Source organism: Alosa alosa, chromosome 9 (assembly GCF_017589495.1).
Source record: "Alosa alosa isolate M-15738 ecotype Scorff River chromosome 9, AALO_Geno_1.1, whole genome shotgun sequence".
In the NCBI taxonomy this organism is placed as follows: domain Eukaryota; kingdom Metazoa; phylum Chordata; class Actinopteri; order Clupeiformes; family Clupeidae; genus Alosa; species Alosa alosa.
Window position 1 is genome coordinate 14756549 of NC_063197.1, and position 17424 is coordinate 14773972.

Consider the following 17424-nt stretch of genomic DNA (forward strand, 5'->3'; position numbering starts at 1 on the left):
CTTGCTGTAAGTCCTTTTGCGTGACAAGAGGAGAATTAGGTGTCTGTTCTTCATTGTGCGCCTACTCACCTAACTCATTGGCAAAGGCGAGGACCGTGATGAGTCAACATAGCACATTTCCAGAGTGAGACAGACACCTTAATGGCTTGACCGCTAGTGCTTTATAACCACGAATAATGTCTGCAGTCTAATTTCAGGGCTTTAGCTATCCGCCTAAGAAGTCACTTTTGAAAGTGGCGCACCAATATGTTGGAGTATTTAGTGTGATGTTTACATGAATATAAACATATGCTGCCAAGGCAGTGTCAGCATTTTGTCTCTGAATCTCAGTCTTATGGTCTAACAATATATATAGACTGCATAGGGGAGGTACTGTAGATAAAGCACACTACCACAGAGCAGATGCCACTGATACTGACTGTAATAATTCCAAAGCAATAATGAAAGAAATATTCCCAAACCCAAACAGCCCATTGTTAGTCGCTGGGGGTGATGACAGTTTCAGCATGACGTGGGCGCCACACGGACATCAGGGATCCGGAAAAAAAGAAAAGAAAAGTTTCAAGAAAAGTTTTTTTTCCTCACTTTCAGAGAGAGAATAGGCACATACACACACACATAAACACACACAGCAACACACACACAGGCGCGCGCACACATGCACACACACACACACACACACATGCACTCACACATCATATTAAATAACATCCAAAAATCTGTCAGAAGGTTTGAGATGTGGGGGCTAGCCAGTGATAAGCTGATGACTGGAGAAGCTTTGGGAGCAGGGAGGGAAATGGAGCATCATCATCCATCCCTGCCCTCCCCAGCTTCCCCTCCACCCAGCCTGGAACCCTCAGCGAACCCCTCCTGGGCCCCTGGACGCTTTGAGATGTGCTGCTCCGTGATGGCTGGCGTCTTGTGCCCAGACAGGAAATGGGGAGAGCTGCCAATCACCATGATAAATGAGTGGAAGATGGGACCGTTCTCCAACTCCCCTGCTATGAGGGATCCGTCAGGGTTGATTGTCTGGAAGAGAGAACCACCTCACTTAAGGTGCACCACTACGTTTTATACTGCTTATACACACAAGCTTGGAGAAAGACACATTGGAGTGGACGTGAGTCTGTGGTGTCTTCCTCCAACGTAAACACAAAACAATATCATCTTTATTCATCAAGTTTTAGGACAACAGCAGGATATTACATCACTTTTATTAAAATAAATACAATTTCTAAAAAGATTTAGGATGTAAAGGCTTCCTTTTGTCACAAACACAGTGCACACATCTGGTGAAATTAGCACAACACCCAAATCCAAGACTGCATAGAGGAAAGTACAGAACAGGAAAACAAATAAAGTCATGTTAACATGCGTGAAAACCTCTGAGTGTTGTTGCTGGCCTTTTTTTTGCATTTGGGACTAATAGCAGTCTGCTGGCAGCCCATTCAGCATAATTACTAAGGGTCATGCGTACGGGAAGCCAGAGAGGGGGCCAGTATCATCAAAGCCCAAGTGATCACTCACTGGCCTCTCTCCCCGACAGGAGAGGGGAGAAGAAACACAAATACACATGAACAAACACGCAAGGAGGAAGTGAAAGGCAAGGCAGATGTGATGGTTAAAGGCTCCAGATTGCAAGGAGGGGGGACAGGAATCTCCCCTGCATCACCACCACCACCATCATCATCATCATCGCCGCAACCACCACCACCACCTCCACCACCACCAGCACCACCTGTTAATATTTAAAAACAATGGAAGCCTGGGGGAGAAAAAAATAAGAAAAACAGGGGGAAAAACGCAGAGATGACATCATGGATTTCAGGCAGGGAGGGAGGGATCTGGGGTGGGGGGGGGGGGGGGGGGGGGGGCTATTAAGGGGCCGGTCTGGATTTTAGGTTTGAGGGCAGGAAACTGTGCAAGGAGGAATTTGAGACCTTCGAACCTCTGCAGCTGTGTTCAGAGCTTTACCCCAACAATGTCTGTCTGAAGCTGGCCGAACACACAGACCACCAACCTACCCCTGCAAAACTCCAACATCTTTTGACTGCAGTCAAAGACAAAACTCTACACTTTTACTCACCGTCTCTCTCAGTCTTTTTTTTTTTGATCGACGAGGAGCAAAGAAAATGTCTGCTAAACATTTACTCAAGTAAATTACCTCATAACGTAAACCTTTCAAAACATACGGATCTCAGATATTGCAGTACCCACCATCACTTTTTCATTATGTGTTTATGAGCCTTTCATGTGCATTAGTTTATTTATTACAGCAGAAGCAAACAGTGGGTGCAGAAGATGAATTTGCTTAGAATATGATAATGCATCACTTATGTGCGCATGGTGGGAAGGGACAATACCAAAATTGCACATCTTGGCACATGATAACAAGGATCAGTAATCCACCATGATGTCTACTGGTCTCCAGAATCCTCGCATAAGAGATCAACCCAGAAGTGCTGCGTTGCCTTTTGAAGCCATAATCATTTGAGTCTGGGGCTGAGCGGGTGCCAAACACCGGGAAACTATCCCCCCGTATCTTTTATCTCCCATGTTTAAAGTTGCCAGATTGTGCAGCCCCTTTGAAATGTGTGCAGCGCTGTGCTGTCATGGGCGTGCATTCATCTCCGTGGCTTTCAATTAGAAACCCGCGGCTGCTCTCTGCCTCTGCCGCCGCCGATGCTGCTGCTGCTGCTGAGAGAAGCGCTGAAGAATGCTCCGTCAGGACCTCGGCCAAAACATCACCCACACATAAGCCAGCCGGCGCCGCATCGGACCTGTCCTGGCTCTGGCCCAGATTCACTAGTTCTTCTGGATCTGGCCCTGAACTGGCCCAGAGCTGGTTGACCTCTCCCTCTCTGTCCGGCGCCTCCCACCGAGAGGGGTGCAGGAGTGGGGAGCATCTTCCCTTGTGCTGCCATGTGCTGTGCTGCACAAGGGGAGTGAATGTGACACTCCGCAGAGGGGCTCTTTGTGCCCCAGATCACTACCAGATGGGCCCGGCGCGTCCGGACTCCAAACTGGGGCTGCATGTGTGCAATTTTCAGCAATTTGTCAGATTTCAGGGTTCACTCTGATACCGGCCGATAGACAAATAAAGTGCTCGCGAGGATAATTTGAAACATGCACACCTTCACTCCCAGATCTCATCTTCAGACATATCTTGAGAGTGATATATGCCCAGGGAGAGAGGAGCGTGAGCATTCAGGGCTGATTGACCACCCAGCTGCAGCACACAGACATGTGATTCAGCATTACTCCATAATCTGAAACCCAGTCAAAATGGCCATCACTGTTTCCCTTAACTCAGGCCTTCTGAGAGACAGAGAGAGAGAGAGAGAGAGAGAGAGAGAAAGAAAGAGACAGGCAGATGGAGAGTGAGACAACATTCACACACACTAAATCTATCAACCAGTGCATATGTGAAAAAAGGCACAACCAAAACATGCTCATTGGTAAATAAATAAGTCAAGCAGCCAGTTAATCTCTCCTGGGACACCCCATAAATTAACTGACAGCTTTTGGCCTCTGTAGCTTTTCAGTCATATGCTTTCTCTTTCTACTCTCTCTCTCTCTCTCTCTCTCTCTCACACACACACACACACACACACACACACACACACACACACACACACACACACACACACACACACACACACACACACACTTCTTTTCCTTTTATACAAACATTTTTTGAGAAAAATAAAAGACCAAGAGCCCCAAACAATAATCATATTTTCCTAGCAGCCAGGAGGGAAAGAAAGTATCCTTTGTTGCTCACTCCCTGTTTAGGCCTCTTTCATAGGAAATTGAGGGCAGTGTCTCGTCTTTATGGCAAGCTTGAAACGTGTCAAGTCTTGGGATGGGGGAGGGTGAGGGTTTTTGGGAACAGTGCCCCCTCCCCCACCCTAAGGCAGACTCACTACCTCTTACCAATTCTATAACATCACTGCAGAGCATTCCTTGATTTTTCCCAGCTAACCTAGACATACTGTACTCTGGACTGGAAAAAAAGAATCACTATTAGAAATGAATACAGTTTGGTATTTCTAACTAGGGCAGTAGACATCCAATTACTTTCCTCAGCTGGATTCTCCCACTATGGTCTTAGTGCAGTCTGCAGTGTCTACAGTAATGTTTGGTTTGCTAGAAGGCAAATGCTTTCTTCTTAGAAATATCTTGAGTAAGCTACTGAGGATGCCAGGCTCGGGGAAACAGTGATTTCCTTATGCAAGTATGTAATAGAACTTACACAAGCCTCGGACTCTAAGAAGCGCATGACAGAGATTGTAAACCACAAACACGTGAAGGCCATTGCAGCTCGCACTGAGTAGGCTATGTGCTTAGTGTCACTTATGACATCTTTTGACTCTGTCACCTAATTGAATTAACATGTCCCAGGACTACCATTTTTCTTGAGTAATTGTGTTTAGTGATAAACCCATAGTCACAAATTAACATGTGGCAGTGGTGTGCTGGCCAAAGATCTCTACACAAATGTTTGCTAGAACAATCACATGTGCATCAGAAAGGCTGGAATTAATTTTGTAAGATGTTTGTAATGATTCATCAACCAATTGATACTCTCCCTGGATAAAAGTGCCCAAAAGTGCAGAGTAAAGTAATTTTACAATAGTTAAAAGCTATAGGGCCTATTAACTAACAACTAAATTTATTTACTAATGGTAAAGAAAGTAGCAAGCATAGCTAGCTTAGCTGTTGCAAAAGCTAATTCAAAGGTAAACCCAAAGTCGGAAGTCATCATAACATTGGTTCGGCCACAGTATCACTTATAGACCTATATCACTTTTAGATTTGAATATATACATTTACAAAATAGTTAAGCTAGGCCTTCTTCTTCAATGGTGTTGTTTGATAGCATTTTATAATAAATAATATTTGGGTGACTTTTGACCTTTGCCAGTGAATTTCTTGAGAATGTGCAGTAGGGTGCATAATTAAATAAACTGTGAGGCTGGACGTCATGGGGAAAGTCTTCATTCACGCCACATTCCTGAACTATTCAATCAACCAGTACAGAGATATCTATTCAGTGTTATTACAGACACAAAGCTAATAAACCAACTAACAGGATTCCACACATTGGTTCCTCTCAATAATCTTAAAATTATGTTTTTGCACACTTTACCAAGTGTTTAAAAATGCACAAGATCAGTAAATGATAAAACCTTTTCTAATGTCGACTGTTTCCTTTTTCGAGAAAGAAACCTGCCTATTTGCACTTTTTTTAATTATTTGTTTGTTTTGTTTTGACTACACAGACATTGTTGTTCAGAAATTTAAACATATTAATTTTGCATAATAAACCAACATTAGAGTGTTTTTCATCGGGGAGACACTGATTCACCTGTTTTATAGTGTCTTACATGGGGCTGTTCTAATTAAGTGTTACCAAATAAACTCTTTGTTACGTTTATATTAGCAGGAAAAGGACTCTGAGTTCACTTTGAGTATTTGTTTACTAGTCAGGAAAATCTCTTAACGTTGTCCCACACAGTGGAAACTGCTAAAGTGTTTACAGTGCTGGCACAGAGCGCCCTGTGCATGTATGGTTATCCCGTATGGCTGAGCTGTGCCTCTCTCCAAAGCCCAGCATATTGCATTGCAGTTAAAAGGAGATGGAGTTTCCTCCCTGGAATCTGCGGGGGTGTGAGAATAGGTGCAGCGAGGTTACGCTTTTAAAAAGCCACGGGTCTTAAACGGTGTTGTGCGTACATGTTTATGCCATTACACGCCTCACTATGATCAAGGATTGTATTTGTAAGCTAATGGAGGTCCAAGGTTTTAGAGCATAAATACCTGGTTGTTTGTGCTCAAGCCAGACTACAGAGAGATAAATGTAGCCTACATAACAGTGACTCAACATAGATTAAACATTGTATCTGTAAGGCCTGTTTAATTGTGTCCATAGACTTTGTGCCACATGTGTGCCCATACCAGAAGTAGAAAGCACATCATGCGTCTCTGACTGCTAGTCTGTGCATATGAAGGGCCAGAGCAGCTGCCTGGCACCGTGTGTGTGGAGTCCGACCCCCCGCCATTTTCCAGCCTAGTGTTCCCACTGGACCGGAGCTTTTGTGGGCTGCCCCGGGCGCCCATCCCTGCGACTGGTGGGTCTTGTGTTATGTCTGCTCATGTTTTATTTCCACTGGCTTGTTTTCGCTCCGATAATGCAAAACAAATTCCAGATTAATACGCCACCCAGATGGCGAGGGGCCCGGCTCCCGGTGCGCGCCCAGGCCAGGTCCGTGCCACACCCGGTTGGCCGGCGGGGCCTGTTGTTCCTCCTCGCTGGCTCGTCCCCCCAGTGTCTCGGAGCACATGGCCTCCCCCTAGAGCCTCACTGCACGTTTGTTTTCCTTTTGGCTCATTTCCCGCTAAGCTGGCTGACAGACGTCCATCAACCCCGGCCGCCGCCGCTGGTGCTTCTCAGTATGCTACAGACCTGCAAGCAGCCACTCTGAGGAGCATCCCTGGGATTTATACCATAAATGGTCATTCCATACATGCAGCATCTGTGAGGCTAACAGCTTGATAGTGCAGCTACTTTCTCCTGAAGGTTCTACTTTTACACTCAAGAGCTATACTTAAAATCTTCACTATTTCACTAGTGACTTGATATCGGTATTCATCAAGTAGTGCACTATGTATTGAAATGGTGTTCATTTCGAGAACATCAAAGGTGTCTTGCAGCAGATACAGTATAAATTGGTTGAAAAGTTAAATATTGTTGAAAGCTCATTTGTCTGTGCAGACTGTTACACACACATTTATGAAGCCTCTACTTTTCCGTCGGAGGAGTGCAACAGACAGCCACCGCCTATAATGAGTGGGAATGATTACTAATAACATTTAATTGGCCTCATTAAGGAGTTTCTCTGAAAACAGGAATGTGGGAGGGGGCTGCAGCAGAAAACAAAAGGCTCAGTATTGCTCAGGAGTCTTTACCTCGACCACTGGCCAACCACACTGGATCTTCAACCTGATCTATCTCTTTCAAGGTCTGGTGTGTGACTATCAGGACTTGGTGGTTCAAATTAACCTCACTAGTCTACCTGACCAGATCCAGGAAAAACAATCAAAATGGCCACAGCAGCATCTGGATAATAATCCTGACTAGCTGCTACACTGGCAGGTAAATTAGGCTACAGTGCCAAACTTGGTGAATAGAACAGTTCAGAAGTGTGTTTAATTCACTTGAAGGAGGCTAATAAAGTGCATTAATAATGTAATATGTTTTCATATCTTTTATCAACAGACATATTAGTTACATAGTTCACATTTGTAAATCAACAGTGTAATTTAAATCTGCACTGAAATATAAAAACAACCAGATTTTTGGTGTAACATCCCCTTTTATTATTTCTACCATCCACAAATTAGTATGCGTAATGTGTCCCCTCAAATTAACCTCATAACAAGATAATTCTGGAGAAATTCAAAAGTGACAAAATACCATTAAAGTGACTTGTTGATGAAAGCCTGAATAAAGCTAAAGATCTAGATAATGTATTTGAATGGTTTTATTATCTGGCTACTTTGTGTGAATGACAGAAAAAGAAAATCAGGTCTGTTTTACATGCAAACCATGTCTCGAGTTAGTCATGCATGGATTGTTTGTATTAGATGGTCAAGCGTCATGAAAATCAAATCGCTGGTAATAATCAATATACAATAATCAAATAACAAGTTGTGTTCATCATCAAGATTTTTATTTCAAAATAATGTAATGAAATGTAACGGTTCTAGCTCTGTCTTTAGTGATTGAAAGTTTCCATTATTCTAAGAGATTTACAGCTCGGGCCGTGATCTGTCGACATTTGTTAAGGTATTTGAGTGGACCAGAAAGGAGATGGAGGCCCAGGCCGTGCTGGGATGTATGTGTTAGTAATTTGGAACGTTGGGGGGGTAGGGGGCTCAGGCTCCCCCAATGCAGAGCTGAATTCCTTTAACATATGGCACGTCAGGAAAGGGGTGGTTGACCTATGGCACTCCACGAGTCCCTGGAGACAGCCTAGCAAGGGCTGCACGAGAGATCCAGCATTGTCTGCTGTGAGTCGCTATTCAGGTTGCAACCGCTATTACAGTCATGCCTTATCTCAGTGATGTTTTTACTAAAGTATCGCTCTAAAGATCTTTTTTCATCGTCTAGTTTTTTATGTGTAATTTTCTTTTTCTTTTTTTGCAGAGTTTTCGGCTGCCGGTCTTGCCTGATGCTGTCTCACTTACCTCCATACATCAGCTCAACACATGTGACCCATTAAAGTAGATAGAGCTGCCAGAAAGCCCAGGAAGCTCTCAAAAAATGTGTTGCTCTACTTACAAGTGTTTCCAGGGGCTGTGGATTTTTAAGATCATACGACATGTAACCAACAGATTACCAGACATTTATCAACCCTTCTATTGTCACTGGAGAATCTGAAATATACATCATATGGAGACTTTGGAAACAAAGATTTAGCAACATTCATGCCAATACCATAATGTCATTGGCTGGTTTTATGTATTTTAATGGGGTCTCAAAAAAGTCCCATTTGAAGTTATGTCATAACATTTTTATTACTAAATAGATATTTTCTCTTTGGCTGCACATCCTTGTGAAAAGATTTCCTGTTAACAGCTATTAACTATATTTAGAGTTTTTACGCCAATTTCCCAACTGACCACACAGAACTACAAAACCTAAATTGAATAATTTTACTAAATACAACCAATGATGTGCTATACCAAAGAGCATGCTGCTTTAATGGGGGGGAAACTCACCCCTGATGGCAATAACGAGATAACTGCCCTTTGCTGTGCATCAAACAGGTGCATTTCTCAAAACACCCACGTTGATCTGTAATTGGTGGTACCACCAATATCAAAGGCAACCCATAACGGCCAGGGGCAATAGATCTTGGGGCAGGGCAATATAAGGGGTTGAGGGTCAGGGTCATCAGGATGGATGCGTCCCGATGGCTCTTTTGTACCCCCTGAAAGAGGCAGTGTGGTGGGGGTCATGGTGGTGGTGGTGGTTCAGCCTGTGCTCTTCCTCACAGAAGGGACCCTGTGGGGGAGAGAGAGCACAGTGTTGCGGTCTTGAGCAGCGGGGTGAGGCCGTCCGCGAAATGTGAATGGGGCAGCTGCGCAGGGGTGAATAGGAGGTCCCTTTGTGTCCTGCCAACAAAAATCTGTGACCAATTATCTGTGTCTGTCTCCCAAGAGGAGCTATCTCGGCCAGGACGGGCCAGGGGAAGCACTGGTCAAGGGGTTCGGGGGCAGGAGGCGGGCAGGAGATGGGAATTTGTTGATTTTTAACCCCATCCTTCCTCTGGTCGCTTACGTAAACTCACACACGCACAGAGTGCAGCTACTAAGCTCACCTTGAGGTCAGTCTTATTGCTGGAGCTTTTAATGAAGTCCAAACCAGAAGCATCCGTTGCCATCAGGCTCATGTTAAATGCCAAAGATGAAACCCATTGCAGTCCTGTGAATATAAGCCGTCAAGTGACCAACTACCTAACTAGCGATCTAAAAGAAAGCCGAATCGGAATAGATGTTTTGTAAATCCCAGCGTCCGTCGACAAAAGGAAATGAAATGGCAAATCAAACCCCCATTTGCAGCTGTTTGCAATCCCCACTGCCATCCCTGAGCGTTGGTCCCATTTAAAAGTCTAATATGGGTCTGTTATTAGCAAAATGGCTCCATCTCCCAGGGAGGTGAGGATGAGGGAGTTAGGGTGTGGAGGAATGATGTGTTCTCCTCCATATGCTTCACATTAACTACTAATTAGAGATAAAAAGCTGCACATTTACCACAAAGTAAAGCCTTGTTAAGTATACTTTACTGTCTCCACAGAGATCAGTCATCCCTGACAAGCACAATTGGCACAGCAATAATCACTAATGTAATTGCCAGACCACTTTTATTATTTAATTCATTTGGGATCCAGAAACGACCTGACGGGATGGTCAGTGGTCAGCATAAAAATCCATCAGTACAAAGATACATAATTAAGCTGTGCTGTACTCCCTCTCCCTCTCTTAAGAGACGAGATTCTTTAATATTTAAAGCAGCGGTATGTAAAATGTCATTATTTTCCATAACAGTTGAACTGTGAAGTGCAGTCATTTGGAAACTAGTGCAGTGTTTGTGGAAAGGTGGAAAGGTATGTTGTAGGTAACCTTTGACCCGATGGGGGTTGGGTGTATTATTGAATAGGGATAGAATAACTGAGCTGCCGATGACCCCGGGGTGACCTTTCCCTTCAGTCCCACATGGTTGCTAGTAGCGATGGCTCCAGTTGATCTTCACCTGTCAAAGCAAGACTTTGACTAAAGACTTGCTGCTCGAGAGGAGGAAAGGAAAAACAAAAAGAGGAAAAGGGAAAACAAAAGAGCTCACAAAACCATCCCCTCTCTGGCATGAAGATGACCAAAATTTGGATGAATCAGAGGGAAAAGAAGAAACTGAAGACTCATAGGACTGTGTCACTTCCAGACGTTTGATTTAGTGCTTTTTTTTACTATTCATCTTTTATTTGCAAAGTCACTACTTATTCTTATTTTTTTCTTAATCCGGATTTGCAAGTCAACTCATCACATCTTCTAGTTCGGCTACCTTTTCTCAGCATTCCTGATATGTCAGAAAGGGAACACCTTTTTCTACCAGGAGGGCCACCACCAGCAGCAGTTGAAAGATGACACAAATTCTTTCAGCAGACACCTTTTCTCCTCGCCCGGATTGTCTTTGTTCCCCCTCCTGTTTGTTTGAAGGGGGTTCCTCCTTACCTAGACTTGCTAAAAGCCCACAGAATTAATGTAGCAAACTGTTGACTTTAAACTGTCAGCCACAAGCCATAAAACATCTCACTGGGGGATGTGGGCCAAGGCTGAGACATAAAAGAAACACACGTTGTGCAATTGAAGTTTAACTGCACCACACTACCAAACTCAAATTACCAATGGAATTGTCATTGACTGCCAAGCATTTTTGGGTAGTTGTTTAAAACTTATTTACAAAAAGTATTTTATGCAGTATTATTGAGTTAATTCCGTGTTTTTTTTTTTACTTCATTTTAAACTTCACAATCTAATCTGAATCTATAGATTTTGTGAATGTAGAAAACGTCTAAATATGTTGGGATGTCATATTAAATATACAATCATGCACATATGTGTGTAGACCCTCTCTTTCATCTTAACATTACAAATAGGTAACTGTTAACATTACTAAAACAACATGACAATATCTTTACACATAAACCATGGTAAACTTGATTCAGTTTGAAGGAAAACCTACACTAATCAGTATGTTGGGAAATGACAGTGACCTCCTAAGAAAAAGTCAATAGTCTTCACAGTTCTGCTTGACTAGCTTAAGACCCCCTCCTTGATCTTTTCAAGGTTGGGAGTCAAATATTCCAGGCTCTCCCATCCCCCTTTAGCATCCTTTGTCGAATAAAAAGAAAAATTTGGCCAGGATCTCATCTCTGGCAGCTCTGTTTGTCTTGTAACAGAGGTTATAATAATAACCCTCTACTTTGCCTTAGTTGGGGTTTGAGAGAAGCTTGGGGGTTCCTCGTGCTCATGTGTTCATTGTCACTACATAGCGCTCGCTAGGGTGAATAATTACAACCCTGACATTTTTTACTTATATCGTCTTGTCTGCGGTCCAGATCTGGTCTTTGTGTCGGAGGAGAGGCTGTGGAGGAGACCGCTGCTGCTGGCCGGTTACTTCCTGGTGTGCAGCGTCTGTGAAAGTGAGGGACTACCTGTTGCATGAAACAGCTCTGCTATTATGCATGTCCACCCCTGGGGAGGAACAAGGAGGCTGGACTGCTGGTAAAAGGCTTGGCTCTCGAGCGAAAAGCACATCTGGTTGAAGTTGGAGTTGATTTTTAAGAGTGCAGATGCTCTCTCTCTCTTTGGTTGATTTTTTTTCAGAGGGAATTCTCTCCCTGGAAAGACAAAATGGTGGAGAATAAGATTTACTCTTCTGTTCTCAGTTAATTCACTTCTTTGCATTGTCTACCATGGATAATGCACAACGCATGCTGAAAGCACTGTCTGACTCCAAATGGCTGCAGTTGCTCATGTAGGCTAAAACAGGTCCCTGAGATGTAACTGTATTCCTTCCTATAGGCTCTCCAGAACCCTGTTCTTCTTTGTTTCACTCTCCTGCATGGTCTGTGAGAACCTTTGTTGACCTGCTGGCTCCGTCACTTCTCTGATGTCGTCAGGCCATTACACTCATGAGGGATCAGGCCTGTTGACTTTGGCTGTGTCATCTCCAGGGGCAGTCTGTTCTGTTGTGTGTGTGTGTGTGTGTGTGTGTGTGTGTGTGTGTGTGTGGGGGGCGTGGGGGTGGGTAGCTTAACGCTGCTGCGTCATGTGGGCCTGTTGTTGTCTGCCCTCTCTGCCCACTGACGCACCCACTCGCCCAGCCCTGCCTGCCAGGCACTCCACTGGAAAAGTCTGATCTGACGCACAAATAAATACAGCAATGTGACCTTGACCATGCCGTGAGTTTACCTAACTTGCATAGTGGAAGTCCATCAAATCTAACATTAGATCGCTGATGTAATAAAGTGGTAATAAACAGAGAATTGATTGATAGCACAGCAATGACACCTCACACCTTTTACATTTTGGCTTTTCATATTCTGGACATTCTGCCATGTTTTCCCCTTTACATATTAGTCACTGGCACTGCAGGCTAAGCAGTGAAATATCAAACCTTGAAATGCTAATGTGCAATTAACAGGAGAAAAATAAATCTTGAAGGTGTCCATGACCCTTCATTTTGTGGTAAACATTATGACTTGCTGCTCCATTCCCCTCCTAGTGGGAGATGTTTCACTGGCTTCCATGCTAAAATAATCAGACCATAAACAGTTGGTTTCCAGGCAACCTCAGAACCTCGAAAAGGGCACCAAAGGTATGACGGCCACTGACCTGCTCACAATGCCCCACTGATGGAAAAACTAGGCCCTGATGCGCAGCCCAAGCCAGATTCGGTGCGGTTAGGATGGGAGCCTTCTATGATGCCCAGGAGACTTGTTGAGGCGGCACCATTTTCCCCCTGGTGAAGCCCAGACTGGGGGCTCTGTCTGGAATGCAATCTGCTGGCCAGCTGCGCCCCCTACCCTCCCCAGCCCATCCGACCACCACCCATCTCTCCACCCCCACCCAGCACCACCCCCCAACTCCATTTCTCTTTTTTGATTTCCAGACAGACCCATGTCAAAATTAGTGTCTGTCCTCTAGCTGGCTCTGAATGTGCTGGATAACACTGCCTCATTCTGTCCATTTACAAAAAATGCTTCCCCACCTCAGTGCAGCCAAAGAAAAATAAAGAATAGATTACCAAGTGTGGAAAACACACACACACACACACACACACACACACACACACACACATACACACACACATGGCCATATTTCAAATTGGACTCAACTGAAAGCGTCACGCTTTCCAAACAGTCCCACATCGCAACTCAGATTTTTGATAATATCAACACCTCAGCGCACACGATAATATCTACCAAACCAAAGCGTTACAGTATCAACAATGGAGACTCTGTTTTAAATCACCAGATGAAAGGAGATGAGAAACTGTCTTTCTCCCTGAGTGATTCGTCTCACTTTCTCCCCCCTCCTCATCCCCTGGGTTCTCTGGAGATGAAGAGCCTGCAGAGGGGTTCGGACTTGGCCAGCCTCCAGCTCACACAGTTGCTTCACTGCTGTTGCTCCTTTCCCCTGTTCTCTCCCCACTCATGCTAGGCCCTTTAGCGTAGCTTGCTTATTAGCTTTTACATTTGTTGAAGAAGGTGTGCTCTTTATGTTAGAAGCGGGTTTAGCGGGTTTGGTCAACCGTGAGATCCTTCACTGATTACAAGACAGGGTGAAACAGAGAAGGGACCAAAAGGGGCACACATGCATTGCACACATTGCATACATCTGTTTCTAAACAAATCTGTTTGTTGAGCACAATTTTAGCTTAGGTCAACAAAAAAAGGGCTACTTTCAAGAGATGTGGGTTTAGCTGCTCCAGGGTCTGAAATAATATCTCCAAATGTCCCAGTCACAGGGGTCGATGGAGCCCCTTTGATTGCCCGGAGGGAACTCAGTGAAAGTTATGGAGGCCTCTTATGAGGCTGCAGCTAACAGTTAACTAGCAGGATGATGCCAGGGGCAAACAAAAAAAGAGAGAAAGCAAATCGGGGCACAGAACAGGGTCACAGTAAAAAAGTGGGGTTTTTGTGAACATTCATACTTGTGGAGAGCTCTGGTACGAGGCTTGGGGGGTGGGTTGGGAAGAAGGAGAAGAAGAAGAAGAAGAAGAAGAAGAAGAAGAAGAAGAAGAAGAGGAAGAAGAAGAAGAAGAGGAAGAAAAAAAACATGGGGCTCACAATTAGGGAGAACTAATCAGTGCTGTTTAGCCAAGCACATCCCCCGGTCAGTGCCAGCCCCTGCACTGCGCTTGAACCTGCAGTGAATGCCAACGGCAGATAATTATAAACCCCTCGCGCTGCGGCGCCGAAGCCTCTTCACAGCAAAGAGAAGGAGGGAGGGAGAGAGTGAGAGAGAGACAGAGAGAAGCATGGAGCCCATGCTGAACTCCTGACCCTCTTAACACACCGAGCGTCTGTTGTGGGCTCCGGGAGGTGCAAGAAGGGTAAGACCTAACAGAGAGAGGAGAGGAGAGAGGCCAGGGTGGAGGGCAGAGGAGAGGAGAGGAGAGGTGGAGGCAGGGGAAGGGGTGGTAGAAGGGTGTAGAGAGGGTGGAGTGTCTGTGGGCACTAATGTTGAATCACCCCGTTGTAATGCAGCAGGCAAGGCACAGGCAAGTTCTGTCCCATCAGCAATCTGGACGTGCTGGTGTACATAATGTGAGCTCTGAACAAAGACACAGAGAGGAAACAGAGCATCAAATGGACAAGGTGTAATGGGTAGCATGTAACATTCAATGCAAGTTATTGGCCCTGGCTGTGAAATGGGTCATTTAATCTATTCTGTAACATCAAGTCTTGTTGAGGGGATTCACATAGTAGAATTCAATAACATAAGAGAACCTTAACAAATTCAAACACTCATTTGAAGTTGCATGTCTAAAACATGATTACAGCCACAGGACAAACAGATCCCCATCAAACATATTCATTAAATCCTAATACCTTTATATACTTTCTTCAATGACCGCAATAAAAATACTTATAAACCAATTCGTTTTGCTTAGCCTGGAAAATGTTGTCGACATGGTCTATAAAGAGTGCTGCAGGCATATTCTATTCATGCCATTTCAATTATCGTGGACGTGCTCCGCAGAGACAGACAACAGGAATGGAATGTGCGTATGCATTTATGCATGAATATGTGAGGGCAAGGGGTTCTGGACAGGATGTGAATAAGATAGCAAATTGGTAAATCCTGTGCAATCATTGCTCCCGCTGTCATTTTCATTTTCTCTGAAGCTTGTCTTTGTGGACAATCACTCCCAGATGTTGAATATTAGATGTAATCTTTTTATTGTCGTCCAGTCTGCTTGCTTTGAAAGGTGACAGGCAATACTCTTTCCACCAGGCCTAGTAATGACCAGTCTCCTAGTCTTTGTGACCATGTGTGATAAAGCTTTCTCATGCAACGAATATGCATGTCAAGCAAAGTTTGGTAATCCACCTGAATAATCTGAATTCTGTTAAATGAGAACATTTTCTTTTCTTTTCTTTTCTGATTGCTAACCCACTACAGCATAAAAACCATGGCTTTACATGAGTTTTCCAAAATAGATGCACTTTCCTTAAAACTTTCATCACTACCAACACATGTTTCAATGTAAACGTTATGCTCATATAACATACATGCAATCAATACATTAAGCCCAAGGAATCACCATCTGAACTCAGTGTGTAAACTTTCAAAAACACTAAGCCACAAAATTATTAACACATCGATCAGAGTTGCTGAATCAATACATAAGGGACATTGGTGTGCCAACATGCTTTAGAACAATAGATCCTACAATGTAGAACTTGTAAGACTCCAGATGAGGCCAAGCACAAAGATGATGAGAAAGGGGGGATATGAAAGACAAAGAGTTTCAGATGAAATTTATCATTATCAATCATCATGTGCTCGTACATGAAATTATTATGGTGAAGGTAGACAATGGTCGCCGTCAAACTGAGCCCTTTTACAGATGTTTCCATTTTCAGTGTAATTTGCATCGATGTACCTGCAGTGCAGGCACTATACCCACACTTGGGCCTTGTTTTATTGTTTTATTTCCACAGTGACATCTGTAACTGCTGAATTATGTTTTTGTTTTGGTAAAACTGAAAGGCAGACACTGTCTAAGGTTAAGCAGACACTACTTCTGTTGATGTTTTTTATTTGCTCATCTGGTCATCATCAACAATGCCAAAGGGCAGAAACCCCAAACAAGGACACCAAGAGCACTCCCAAATTGGAGAAAAAAGTTATGGTAGTTTACATCAGACATGTCTTGGCTGTGCAAAGATGGATCAGCTCTGCAACTCGTTTACCCCGGCGTTCAGACAGACACCTTGAAGATGCCAGACTGCAGCTGTGCCAAAACAAACCCATATCATGGGTCTGTGGCCTGCTCCTGCACCATTAGGGAGCTTAACTCTGGGGACTGTCTGTCTATGTGTGTGTGTGTGTGTGTGTGTGTGTGTGTGTGTGTGTGGGGAAGGCCATCTGTAGCGCGTTTGATGTTTACACTGTTCGACACCTCTAGATGAAGTTGGTTTTGTTGTGGAAATGCTCCTGACTGATGGATGGCGAAAGTTGAAGAAAGAGAAAGAGAAAGAGAAAGAGGAGGAGGAGGAGGAGGAGGAGGAGAAGGGGAAGAAAAAGGGGGATGAAGCAGAAGTGTCAGCGATGCCAACCCCCACCCCCACTGGACTGAGACGGGCAAGCCTGTTTCTGGCTGACCTCCTCCTCACCCCTACCTCTGTACTGTCCAAAACCTGGGTGAGTTACTGCCCGGAGTTGTGCTCGCCGAGGAGGCTCCCTCCCTTTAGTATCGGCCAGATTTGTGTCCCGTGGGGCTCTCGGATGGGCCCTAATGGCAGTCCGAGCCGTGGAGGTCAGGCTCAGGCGGGCTCCAGACACGGATCACGCACATCAGTCCGGCCGCCTCGCTCTCTCGCTCATCAGCGCTGCTTGGAGAAAATTCCAATCTGGTGAAAGACAGAGAGAGAAGAGAGAGAGAGACATATAAAAGAGACAGCAGATACATACTGTAGAGATAGAGGGAGAAGAGAGAGAGGTGAGGGAAGGAGGAGAGCGAGAAAAAGGAAAATGGAGGGATAGAGAGGAAGATGGAGGAAGAAAGCGAGAGAGAGACAGGAGAAGAGACAGATGGAGGATTGAAAAACAGGCTATATAGAA